Source organism: Chrysemys picta, chromosome 24 (genome assembly GCF_011386835.1).
Source record: "Chrysemys picta bellii isolate R12L10 chromosome 24, ASM1138683v2, whole genome shotgun sequence".
Taxonomy (NCBI): domain Eukaryota; kingdom Metazoa; phylum Chordata; order Testudines; family Emydidae; genus Chrysemys; species Chrysemys picta.
In genome coordinates, this window is record NC_088814.1 from 13,071,383 (window position 1) to 13,085,217 (window position 13,835).

General features: G+C 50.4%; 1 protein-coding gene across 2 annotated transcripts in view; it reads left to right on the top strand.

Moving 5' to 3' along the window:
- LOC135977338 (rho GTPase-activating protein gacV-like) overlaps positions 1–13,835 on the top strand; it is a 954,030-nt gene that overhangs the window by 184,644 nt on the left and 755,551 nt on the right. The window lies entirely within an intron of this gene.

Below are 13,835 nucleotides of genomic sequence, written 5' to 3' on the forward strand. Positions count from 1 at the left end.
TGACGGCGAGAGGGCGCGCGGGGCAGCCAGCCCGGCGGGGGCCCGGCAGCGCGAGGCGCGTCCTGAGCCACTGGGGGGCGCCGCGGGGCTGCGGCCTGGACCCGGCCCGAGCTGGGCTCGCACCGGCCCCCTTGACCTCCTCTCAGGGCGGTGCTGGCAGCCCCCCCCCCCCCACGTGTTAACCTGCGGCCCCTGCCCAGCCTGAGCTGGGGGCCTGGCCTCCGCCGCACCCCGCAGGGAAGTGGAGGTGCCGGCATTGGTGAAGCCAGAGGCATAAAGACTGGCCCCGTACGGGGAGATGCTGCCCCTGCCCCCCAGGTTGCAGAAGGGCCCTGGTCCCTGTAGATATAATCTCGGGGCTGGGCTCCCCACCCCCATTGCACCCAGACACAGATACATGTAAGAAGTATTGCGTCCAGTTTGGGTCCCCCCACTATAGAAGGGATGTGGACAAATTTAGGGTGACCAGATGTCTTGATTTTATAGGGACAGTCCCGATTTTTGGGTCTTTTTCTTATATAGGCTCCTATTACCCCCCACCCTCTGTCCTGATTTTCCACACTTGCTGTCTGGTCACCCTAGACAAATTGGAGTGAGTCCAGCAGATGGCAAGGGAAATGATCAGGGGTCTGGGGCACATGACTTACAAGAAGAGGCTGAGAAAAAAGGGTTTGGTTAGTCTGCGGAAGAGAAGAATGAGGGGGGATTTGATAGCAGCCTTCAACTACCCGAAGGGGGGGGGGGGGGATTCCAAAGAGGATGGAGCTTGGCTGTTCTCAGTGGTGGCAAATGACAGAACAAGGAGCAATGGTCTCAAGTTGCATTGGGGAGGTTTAGGTTGGATATTAGGAAAAACTTTTTCACTAGGATGGTGGTGAAGCACTGGAATGGGTTCCCTAGGGAGGTGGTGGAATCTCCTTCCTTAGAGGTTTTTAAGGCCTAGCTTGACAAAGCCCTGGCTGGGATGATTTAGTTGGGGATTGGTCCTGCTTTGAGCAGGGGGTTGGACTAGATGACTTCCTGAGGTCTCTTCCAACCCTAATATATTCTAAAAAGATAAGAGCAGCCAGACTGGGTCAGACCAAAGGTCCTTCTAGTCCAGTATCCTGTCTTCTGATAGTGGCAAATGCCAGGTGCCCCTGGGGGAATGAACAGAACAGGTAATCACCAAGTGATCCATCTCCTGTCGCCCATTCCCAGCTTCTGGCAAACAGAGGCTAGGGACACTGTCCGTGCCTATCCTGGCTAATAGTCATTGATGGCTCTATCCTCCATGAACTTATCTAGCTCTTTTTTTAACCCTGTTATTGTCAGATGATTCTGCTGATAATCAGCTTGTGGGGTCCTTGGCAGGGGAGATGACAGCGGAAGAGGGAGAGTGACCTCTTGTGCGGGGAGATGTGCCCCCTGCTGGCAGATTCCCTCTCACCTGCTGACTCTGATGGCACTGCTTGGGACATAGCCTTGGGGAAGCATATGGCAGAGGCACAGCTGCTTCCCTTCAGTTCTGGATCAGGTTTCCCCCGGGGGGGGGGGGGAACAGTGCTGCTGCTCTGCCCCGTTAACTGCCTCCCAGGAAAGTTCAGTGGGAGGAGCTGGCTGAGGAGGAAGGGTTTTTTGGGGGGCGGGGGTGTTATTGATGCTCCCCCCCCCATACACTGGAGGACCCCATTATGGAGGACTCTGCCTGTGTCCGTAACATCTGTCCCCGCAGTTGGTGCCAAGGTTGAGATTTCTTCCTTGTTTGTGAGTGGGGCAGACTCTGAGTAGGGACCTCTCAGACTGTTTGGGGGCGATCAGGGCTCTGGGTCCAGCTGACCCTGGTGAGGATGACCATCTCCCTAGTCTGGGCGCTGAAGCTATTATGGTGCCACCTCTCCTCCTCCTCTTGCCCTTGACCTTGCCCCACTCTGGAGATGCCCCTCAACCCTGGTCTCTGCCCAGTAAATGACAGCGCAGGCCTTTCAGCCATTGAGCCCGTTGTAGCAGCATTGGCTGGCACCAAGCAGTGAGGTGCCAGACATTCTGAGGTGTCCATCTCTAAGGCAGAGCAACTCGGTCCCAAGCCCATTCAAGATCTAGGGTCCAGGGTCTTCCAAGGGGATTGGTAATGCTGGGTTCATGGGCTCTGGGCCTGTTGAGGTGGCACCAGCTCCCAGCCCTGAGCCCCTTTAACTCAGCACTTGGGGCAAGAATGAAGGGTCTGTTAGTTCTGTTGAGCATGGTGGTGTTGCTGACACTACAGCTCTGAGAGGGGTTCTAGACATATGCCCTCCATCAATGACCTGTAGCTGGACCTGAGGAGCAGTGCTGGGGACTGGAGGTAATTAGACCCAGACAGGACCCCAGGAGTGAAGTCAACGCCTGCGAGGAAGAGTGAGCCTGCCTTGGAGTTGGGACTCGTATAGGGGACCAAGGGGCAAAGGACTGGAAGACACTTCAGCCGAGGCCAGGCTGAGGGTCGACTGACTACTGGCCACCACTAACATCCTCAGAGGGATTCTTGACCATCATGCCTTAGTGGGTGTTTGGCACGACCAGCACCCAAACAACCTTTGTCTTCTTCACAACTCTTCTTCACCTTTGTCTGAGTGGAATTGCGCCAATCACAGTTGGACAGAATTTACATTTCCTGCTTTAACATGGGCCCGTTCCTCTGATATTCGGCTGGCCCCCTTACTCAGACTATCATTTAGTTTTTGTGAAGGTTGCTCTTATACCTGAGTGGTTGGGGCTGGCTTATTGGCATTTTAATAACAGCCTGTTGGAGGATATGGGCTCTGCGGAGTCCTTGTAGGAACTTTAGCTGGCCTGGCAAGAGCAGAGATATGCCTTTCCCTCAGCATCGACAGGCTCAAGGCCCTTGATGGTCATTTGGCCCATGGTACCTTTGTCTGGTTGTGTATCCAACTCCATCAGGAGATGGATCACAGCTCCCACTTCTGTGCCCTGGAGAAGAGGATGGGTGCTAAAAAACATCACCTGTCTTCTGACAGAGGACAGTACCTCTCTTACAGATCTGGAGAAGATGCAAGAAAGAGCTAGGGCTTTCTATGCTGACCTTTTATGTCTGGATCCAAAGGCAGTGCTTGTGAGTCCTGCCAGATAAACTCTCAATGGTGAGCATGGGTGACTGGGACTGGCTGGAGTGTCCTCTCACTCTGTCTGAGTTCTCAGAAGCCCTCCGTCTGCTGCCCATTCACAAATCCTTGGGCATCGACAGGCTGACTGGAGTTCTACTGCACGTTCTGGGAGGTCCCTGGCCTGGACCTTGCTACCGTTTGGGCTGAGTCCCTGGAAGTTGGTCTCCACTATCATGTAGGTAGGCTGTGTTCAACCAGCTACCAAAAAGGGGGGACCTGTGCAACTTGAGGAATTGGCACCCAGTATCACTCTCCAGCACAGATTATAAGGTTGTAGCTAAAGCCATCTTGCTGCAGCTGAAGTCTCTTCGGGCAGATATGATCCACCCCAACCAGCCATACACTCTCCTGGGCTGGACTATTTTTGACGACCTTTATCTGATCTGGGACCTTCTCTGTCTAGTATGTAGAGTTGGTCTGTCTCTTGCCTTCCTGTGCCTTAATTAGGAAAAAGCATTTGACAAGGTGAATCACTGTTCTCTCATGGGAATCCTGCTGTTAAACCCCCAATGGGTTGAAAGAGAAGCCAGGAAATAATTCCCCCTCCCTGCTTACTACAAGTACCCCTTGGTCCGTATCTGATCACCAGTAGCAATCCCCTTCCTCGCCCCCAGACCTCCACACCAAAGGAAGAGCACTGGGCAATTACTGGAGTGCAAACAACAATAAGATTTATTAAAAATAACTCTGTGGTTAACACACAAATTGGCATAAAGCTAGGACCTCAAAACTATAAGTGGGTTAACAAGACAAACAGGTAAAACTGTATATCACCATTTCACAGGGATACCAGGAGGGGAACAGGGACACCACAACAAGATCGGGGCCACGCCTGGAAAAGGAACAGAGGAGGACAACAACCAGTAACACCACAGACTGGACAATTAGGATCAGGACCACACTTGGGAACCGGTGAGTTGATCTTCTTTCTTCATGTTATTTTGCAGACACTGGGCTGCCTCTGGGAGGAACAACACGCTTCACAGGGTGTGCTGGGCTTTTATGCTCTCCTGTTACTAGGCATGCTAGGACCTTACTCGACCGGTCAGCTTTGGTCAGAGTATGTCAGGGCTGCCCTCTGACCAGTTATATCCCATTGCCATCAAGTCCTTCCTTATCATCTTTTCAGTCAGTTGATGAGATAGATGCTTGGTGACCTAGGCCTTGAGGATAGGCCTGTTGGCGTATGCTGATGATGTGCTCCTCATGGCCCAGGACCCGGAAGACCTGCTGCATGTAGTCTTTCCAAATAGTCCACTCAGCGGCCTCTTCTGCCCATGTCAGCTGGGTCAAGAGTTCTGGCCTGATGGTCGGGGATGAGTGGCAGGTGGGTTCCCTCCCACCTGCTCTCCACATTATCCATTGGGGCATGGGTTTGCTGCTCTATCTGGGCATCTACCTGTTTGCCATCAATCTCTCCCCACTGTATAATTAGGCCAACTTGGAGGCCATGGTAATTGACCAGTTGCGGGCATGGGTGGGGCTTCGGTGCCTTTCCCTTTGGCGGAGGGCATTGGTCATCAGCGAGTTGGTCCTGTCTATGCTCTGGCACTGATTCAACAACCTGAGCCTGCCCCCAGGTACCCTGGCCAACCTCCAGAGGAGAGTCCTGGATTTTTTTTAGCTGGGGAAGCACTGGGTCTCTTCAAGTGTCCTGAGCCTCCCTCTTAAAGAGGGAGGGCAGGGTCTAGTTTGCATTCACAGCCTTACATTCCACCTTCAGCCCTTACAGAGGCTCCTTTATAGTGCCCGTAGTCCAGAATGGAGCCGGTTAGGGGATGCCTTCCTCCGCCACCTCTGAAGGCTCCAGTATGACTGGCAGCTCTTTTATCTTCATCCAAGACATCTCCCTTAAGACCTTTCTCAGCTGCCAGTCCTTTACCAGGACCTCCGCAGTACCTGGAAGTTGGCCTCCACAGTCAGGTTTGTTGCAGCCGCTGAGGGCACAGATGTTTCTGAACCCTGCTGCATAATCCACATCTTGCGGCACAGATGGTGAAGATCCCCTTGGTGCACTGGATGCTGATTCTGACTCGTGTCATCAAAGTTGGAGACCTCTTAGACTACAGTTGGCGGAACTGGGGACACTTGCTTAACGCATGGGGTTGCCCACTCCACTTGTCCCCCACCAGGTGTTCCATGAGCTACTTCCTACCATGTTCCTGATGCAGCATCCCTGGGGTCTCTGGGCTCCTCGGTCAGTGCGGCTCCCAGCTCCGAAACCCCTTGGGCGTCCTCCGGAGTCTCAGTGTCCCTGGCTTCCACCGTCTGGGGCTTCCGTGGTTCCTGGGGTGGGGGTGGGGTGTGTGTGTGTGCGTGCACGTGCGCGTCCTCCCTCTTCGGCAGTCAGCTCTGAATGAGCTGAGCTGCTCCCTTTTGTATCTAGTGTGACAGACCCAGACCAGTGGGGTACAGGAGTTTGGTAGAGAGCAAATATACTGGTCCCTGGATGAGTAGTTTTCTGTTTCCTGAGTGACCAAAGCAGGGGCTGCATTACAGTAATTAGGAACCTGCTAGAACCAGTTAAGGCAGGCAGGTTAATTAGGACACCTGGAGCCAATTAAGAAGAAGCTGCTAGAATCAATTAAGGCAGGCTAATCAGGGCACCTGGGTTTTAAAAAGGAGCTCACTGCAGTTTGTGGTGTGACTGTGAGGAGCTGGGAGCAAGAGGTGCAAGGAGCTGAGAGTGTGAGTGCTGCTGGAGGACTGAGGAGCACAAGTGTTATCAGACACCAGGAGGAAGGTCCTGTGGTGAGAATAAGGAAGGTGTTTGGAGGAGGCCATGGGGAAGTAGCCCAGGGAGTTGTAGCTGTCATGCAGCTGTTACAGGAGGCACTATAGACAGCTGCAGTCCACAGGGCCCTGGGCTGGAACCCGGAGTAGAGAGTGGGCCCGGGTTCTCCCCAAACCTCCCAATTGACCTGGACTGTGGGTTCTTCCAGAGGGGAAGGTCTCTGGGTTGTTCCCCAACCCACATGGTGAATCTCTGAGGCAAGAAAATCCGCCAATAAGCGCAGGACCCACCAAGATCGAGGAGGAACTTCGTCACACTAGTCTCCAGCCGGAGAATGCCTGGCTGCAGGGGCGTGGCCTCCTCAGCCCAGAGAGTAGAGTTAACCCTCACGGTACCAATGCGGGGCAAGTGCACCCTGTCACAAAGGGTAGTTAAGCACTGGAAAAATTTTCTAGGGAGGTTTTTAAGAACAGATTAGACAAACACCTGTCAGTGATAGTCTAGATAATACTTAGTCCTGCCTTTGTGTGCGGGACTGGATTAGATGACCTATCAAGGTCCCTTCCAGTCCTACATTTCTATGATTCTGTGATTAATGGTCCAGCCAGCTCCTCATCCTACTCTTTTAAAACTCTTGGATGCAAGTTATCTGGACCTGCTGATTTAAAAATGTCTAATTTTCCTAGCTTCTGTTTAACATTGTAGCAGAGTCCTTTGTGGGAGAACTTGATCATGCCCAGTTATCTAGACAGGGTGGTTGCAACATAGGCCCCACTTCCTTACTGTTTGCAAGGGAGGCTCTCCCATTTATGGGTCTCCTTAAGTCTCTGCAGGTGGGAGTGAAATGAAAGTCACAAATCCCAATGCATTCAGGGATACCCCTTGTCACAAACATCCACCAGAGATACTAGTGGAATGGAAACTATTAACATTACCATGTGATGAGACTGTATCATCATTTCTCCCCCAAATATAGAACAATATTTATTAAATACTTCTGCCTTTTCTGCATTATTATTGATAATTCTACCATTTCCATTTAGCAATGTACAAATACCATGACAGCATTCTTTGTGTTCCTTCTATATTTAAAAAATTCTTCTTAACTGTCTTTAACTCTGCTGGCCATAGATTTTGCTTTGTGTCCCTTGGCTCCCCTTATCAATTTTCCACATTTCCTAACTTCTGATTTTTATTCATTGCTGTGAACTTCCCCTTTCTTCCATCTATTGTATATATCTTTTTATTTTTTATAGCTGCCTTCATTTCACCTCTAAACCAGGTCAGTTTTTTAACCAGCACGGCCTTCTTCCTTAGCTGTGGCATTGTGGCTTTTGGGGCATCTAGTAAGGTGTTCTTAAGTTATTCCCACTTATCATTCACATTTTTTTCTGGTTAAGTTCTTCCTCCCAGCTGATTTGGCTCATAATTGGTTTTAGCTTTATGAAATTGGCCCCATTAAAGCAACAAGTATATATATTACAGGTCTGGACTTTGTTTTGCTTGCACATTATAAATTTGATCAAATCATGATCACTTGTACCTAAGCTACGATTAATTTTTAGTTCTGTGATCATTTTCTCTGTATCTGTTATTCTAATAAAGAATTCCCACATGTTGGCTTCAGTGCGTTTTGAGTTAGGAAATTGTCATCTATAATATTTGATAATTCGAAGAATGTTTTAATATTGGCAGCATGACACCTCCAGTATATGTCACTTAAATTGAAGTTCCCCATGCTCATGCAGCATTTTTTCCTACATATAGGTAGGTGCATAAGGAGCTGGTCATCCTGTTCCCTAGTGTGATTTGGTTGTCTGTAGCAGACACCAACTAATACCCCATCTTGTGCTTTATCTGTTAGAACCTATCATATTCTTCCAAGTTATCAGTGACTTGGAAACAGGAATGCCATTTTTGACGTAGAGTGCACCTTGCCCTCCTCTTTTGCCCATTCTGTCATTCCTAAATAGATTCTAATAATAAATTCCAGTCGTGCGAATCATCCCACCAAGTAATATCAACTAGGTCAAATTTATGCTCATATATGAGCAATTCCAAATCCTCTTGTATGTTAACCAGTCTCCTAACATTGGTGTACAGTCAATTAAATAATTTCTTCTCATCAAGTCCTTTGGGTCCTTGCTTAATTTTGTTCTCAACATCTTGATCTTGTGCTGAGTGCTCATATCTTCCCTCTTTTTACCCTCCCATTTTGCAATTAGTTTAATTCTCTCCTGTCCATTTTAGCCACCCTTCTACCAAGGTGGACCCCATGCAAACTATACAGCACCCTCTCCCCATAGAAGGTGGACAAACCACAAAATCAAAACCCTCCTCTGTACACTACTTACCTAGCCAACTGTTCGCTTCCAGAATCGTCTGCCTATGTTTTCCTTTGCTCATAGTCCAGGAAGGATCTCAGAGAAGATTGTGTGGACTTTCTTTTTCTTCAGTATGTTTCTAAGTTCCATGACATCTAATTTCAGTGGGGTATCCCACAATGCAGTGTCATTAGGGCTGATAAGAACCATCATCAATGGATCCTTGCCCGTCGACTTCAGAAGCTTATGCAATCATAGAGTGATGTCTCATGTTTTAGCTCCAGCACATCATACTGTTGTCTGTCTGGACCTTGTAGAATATTCTTTCAGTTCTTCTGAGTATTGAGTCTCCAACAAGGATTGCCTGTTTTCCTAGGGTGGTTGGAGAACTCTTAGCAGGAAAGCTTGATTTTCTTACAGGTTGGGATAAACTGCCATCCATGTGTGTTTTCCCCTACATCTCTCTGTTCCCTTGGGCCTGCTGGATATTGACAGGTATTTTCTAAAGCTTCCACATTGAGGACCTGGTATTGATTGGAAACTTCTAGCTGTGTGGAATTCCTTCCAGTCCTCTTCTCTCTGCTGCCCACAGCCTGCCCATCCTCATCTGTCTGCAGTCATGCAGAATGGCATCGTGACCTCTTTCCTCTGGTGCTTACAAACCACCAGGCCTCCTCTCTGATTTCCACTCTCTCTGATTCCTTGGTGGCCAGTTCCATTCTTACTTGAATGTGGGGTACTTACTGGGGTCCTGATGTTTCCTGAACCTGTCTGTCTAGGAACTTCTAAAGCTTCTTTGTTTCTCAGCAGTGTCTCTACTTGCCCCTTGACTCCAAGAATCTTCTCCTTAAGCACAGCCACCAATTTGCACTTCATGCATGTGACATCCTGACTGTTTTCAGGCAGGAAAGAGAACATGGTTCATCCATTGGAGCTCACCACTACTGGCCATCTTGATATCACACACAGTGCTGAACCTGGAAGGAAAGCCTCTCGCGTTCCCTCTCTCAGCTCCCTCCAAAACTCCGCTGTTGGCTGCCTCTGTTTGCAGCTTTTGAATTTGCTTAGCAAGTGACTTTTTATACCAATTCTTCCCTGTGTCACACAGCTCAATTCTGCCCCTCACCACCAGGGAGGGATTAACCACTCAGAAACTCAAACAGCTGGGCTGATCAGAACTCCAAGAGTTAGAGCCTCATGGCCTTTAGTGAGGCACCCTGCTTACTCAGCCCGTACAAACAGTCAACCAACCTGCACCACGTCCTGCTACCTCCATGCACAGTCTGCAGCTACTGCCTCTGAAACTCCCATTAGCAGCCCTTAAGTTCACTTAGCAAATGACTTTTTATACCAAATACTAATGAATGGATACACAGTGCTTCTCCCTCCTCTGCGTTATACTGAAAACAGCCTTTTGTTTCTATTCATAGACAGGAAGAACTTGTCTGTTGTAAAGTTCCTTCTTTACCTTCAAATGGGTTTGACTGTTTGCATTTGCCTCTGATGGTTTTCCACGGAAAGTCTTGGTATTGAGCAAGGCAAAACCAGGCAGGGTGACGACTCCCTCCTGCCATCACTGAGACGTATTATCCCCTGGTGGCTAACAGCATATTTTAAATATAATTACATTATTTCTTACATACACCACTACCTTGATATAATGTGACCCGATATAACACGAATGCAGATATAACGCGGTAAAGCAGTGCTATGGGGGGCTGGGCTGTGCGCTCCGGCGGATCAAAGCAAGTTCAATATACTGCGTTATAGGTGAAACCGCGTTAAGATTTTTTTGGTTCCTGAGGACAGCGTTATATCGAGGTAGAGGTGTATTACCCATACATACATCTCGCAATGGTTCTGAATCGTGAAAAGTTACGAGCTTTCTGTAGATGCCTTACATTGTTGTTCTTTATGGATAAATATCCCATAAGACATGTTTGGTATGGTGAGTTTGTCAGTCTGAGGTGAGACTTATTTGCAAAGAACAGGGGACCCTTTGCCAAGGAGCCTCTGTGTCACACAGTGAAGTTAAGGTTTAAAGCAGGGATCGGCAACCTTTGGCACGCAGCTCCCCAGGGTAAGCACCCTGGCGGGCCGGGCCAGTTTGTTTACTTGCCGCATCCGCAGGTTTGGCCGATCAGGGCTCCCACTGGCCGCGGTTCGCCGCTCCAGGCCATTGGGGGCCGCAGGAAGCGGCGCAGGCCAAGGGATGTGCTGGCCACCCTTCCAGCAGCCCCCATTGGCCTGGAGCGGCGAACAGCAGCCAGTGGGACCTGTGATCTGCCGACGCGGCAGGTAAACAAACCGGCCCGGCGCACCAGGGTGCTTACCCTGGCGAGCCGCGTGCCAAAGGTTGCCGATCCCTGGTTTAAAGAGTTAATGGTTTGATTAGTTTATGGGATTTTTTACATTACAAAAATCAACTGAAGTTAAATTGCAACGTATTATTTTGTAATGCTAGCAGGCCAGCTCCTTAGCCGGTGTATGTTGTTACAGCTAGACTGACCTCAAGGGAGCTAAGCTCATCATATGCCAGCTGAGGATCCATCCCACTCGAGTCTCTATCCTCCCCAGATGTTCTCAAGGCTTCCGGAAACAGCCCTAAGCCTCAGCTGAAGCTAATGATGCCAAAACATAATGAGAGTAAATAAATGAAATATCACCTGTCCTCACAGATGCCAACTTTGTGATTCCCCGGGGATGCTCCACCCCAGGCCCCGCCGCCACTCCATCCCTTCCCCTAAGGCCCCACTTCTGCCCCGCCTCTGCTCCCTGTTAGTTACCTCTTCCTGTCCCGTTCTGCCCCTTCCCATGAGCATGCCTCACCGTAGGGGACTGGTGCCTCCCCATACTGGGGAGGGGGCACAATGTAAAGGGGAGGTCACATGACTGGTCACATGTACCTGCACCCAGCCCGGGGCTACTATGCTCTCCCCGCCCCACGTTACCTGCAGGGGGAGGCACTCTGTCCTCCCGCTGTGCCTGCCCTCCTCCCCTAGAATGCTCCGCCGCTCTCCCTGGTGGGAGGAAGCCGCTTCTAACGCTGGCACCTCCCCGGTCACTGCTCTGCAGCCCAGCACCTGCCTGAGAGAGCCTGGCTGGGGAGGAGGTGACTCCTGCTCCTCACCCAGACTCGGCTGCCAGGGACCATGGCTGAGCGAGCCAGAAACATGCCGAGGGGAGCTCCGGTCCTCGGCAGCCAAGCTCAGGCATGGAGCGGAATCTGCCTCCTCCCCAGCTAGGCTCTCTCAGGCAGCCGCCACACTGCAGAGCAGCATCCCAGTGGCTCAAAGGGGCTAGTCCCGCCCCTTCCGCTCCTGGCCCCCCCCGTCCCTTCTACTCCTCAGCCTCTGGGGAGTCCCCCCTCCCCGGACGCGTCACGCAGCCCTGCCTTCGTTCTGCCTCTTCCTGCCCCCGCTCCACCCTTTTTTCCCCCCCCCCCAGCACCTCCTGCACATCGCCCCCAGCTGATCCTTGGTGGGAGGGAAGGAGTGGCGCTGGGGGAAGGAGTAGGAGGGGCCCGCTGGTGGGTGCTAAGCACCCACTATTTTTTTCCCATGGGTGCTACAGCACCAGAGCACCCACAGTGTCGGCGCCTATGCATGTCCTGATTTACAGTCCATGTTTCTGTCTGAGTGAAGCAAGGCCCTACACTCAGCTCGATGGCATTTCTCCAAATAAAGGGCTGTTTCCAGTGTGTAGAATCCATTTAGTTACTAAAGTGCCAACTGTTCCATTCTCTGACATGTATCAGCAACAGAACTGCCAGTTAAGTGCTAAATCCAGGATTTTGATAGCAAACATTGATGTAAGAAGCAAGCAGGATTCACTTTGGAATTTCAGGTGCTAGTGGCAGGAGTTAGAAAGCTCAGTTTTGCTTTAAAACTGAGAGAATTTGGCTTGGAAGTTGCAAAGGAGGGAATAAATGCATCATTTCATAAGTGCGTCATTATCCTGAACTGCTAACTAATAAGTGAAGTTAAACCTGCTTAAGTCAAATGCAGTCTCCTCATGGAGCCATAGTTTCTGTCCCTGGCTGAGCCATCAAATTCTGAACAGTAACACAACAGGCCAGGTGCAGTTTTTTGGAAAAAGAACCAATCCCAAGTGTTCTAAAATCATGTACCGAGCCTCCCAGAATCAAGATACTGGCTCAAAATGCACGAGATAAATCAAAAAATGAATAAAAATGTTGGGTTCTTTTTACTTGCCTTCCAGTGTCTGAGCCTTTCGGTCACACTCAAATCACATTTTAAAGCTTTTCTCTGAAAACCACAAGGGCTAGAAACTTACTTTAAAAAAACAAAGAAATAAAAAAACCCATACAAACCAAACAAACAAATAAACCCACCCCCACACCACAAAAATAAAAAACCAACCCTGAGATTCTCCCATAGTCACATGCCTCCAGAAGCTGTGGCTTTAAGAAAATCGCCAGATATGTTGGCAGCACTCAGGGCCAGCGCTACCATTAAGGCGAACTAGGCGGTTGCCTAGGGTGCCAAGATTTGGGGGCGCCAAAAAGCAGTGCCCCCAATTTTTTTTTTTTTACAGCGTTCCTTCCCGAGCGCGCGGTCGCCGCTCCACTTCTCCCGCCTCCCAGGCTTGCAGTGCAAATCAGCTGTTTGGCGCCGCAAGCCTGGGAGAGGAGGAGAATTAGAGCGGGGGCGGCGTGCTTGGGGAGGAGGCGGAGCAGAGGTGAGCTGGGGTGGGGAGGTGCCGCACGGCTCCCTGGGGGTGGGGAGCTGCCGCGGGGGGGGGGGCACCTCAGGGCGGAGGGGGGGTGGGGAGCTGCCGCAGGGCTTGGGGGTGGGGCGCAAGGGCGCCTAGGGCGCGAAACTTCCTTGCACCGGCCCTGGCAGCACTATAATGTATTTCTGCTTTTCTTCTGTGAAGAAACTGTTTTGTCTGAAGTCCAGCTGGTATGCTGGTTAGACTTTGAGAGACAAGGTAGGTGAACTAATATCTTTATTGGCCCAACTTCTGTTGGTCAAAGAGACAAGCGTTCGAGTTACACAGAGCTCTTTTTTAGGACTCTGGAGGTTAGACTTTGAGTCCTTCCTGGGAGAGCCTGTCAGCAAATTGGCTCATTTAGCCACAACAGCCAGGTGCATGGAGGGTGAAGAGGAGTTTTGTTCAAGGAAAGCCCCTGTATTGTAAACAGGATAAAAGGGGATGGAAAGAACCACTTATCACTGTCTAATACATCCCCAGGTCATTCCTGTGCGAGCTCCTAGTGGAGGAAAAGGATTTCATGTTAACAGGTCTTGTTAACTCCAAGGCCAAAGGTTGGGATTTTCTGATTGTTGATCAACCAACAGTCCTAATGTGCCTTGAGTAGAGCAGCTCAAACCCTCCGTTAGCACAGCTCTGCACTGCCCCCTACTCAGAGCTGTGGCTAAAGTCACAATTGCACCCATAAGGAAATCCAACTTTTGGCATTCACCTTCATCTGGCTACTCTTTCAGGATGTGACTGACCCCAATCCACAGTCAGCAGAGTACGGCAGGGGCAGAAGAGACTTGTTCTTGCCCTGCCCTGCCTCGCCCTATAGGAATCTTTCTGAAGAGAAGACCTTGTCACTCTGTTAGGATCAGACCCCAATAACAGGGCTGTTTTTCTAACCCCAGT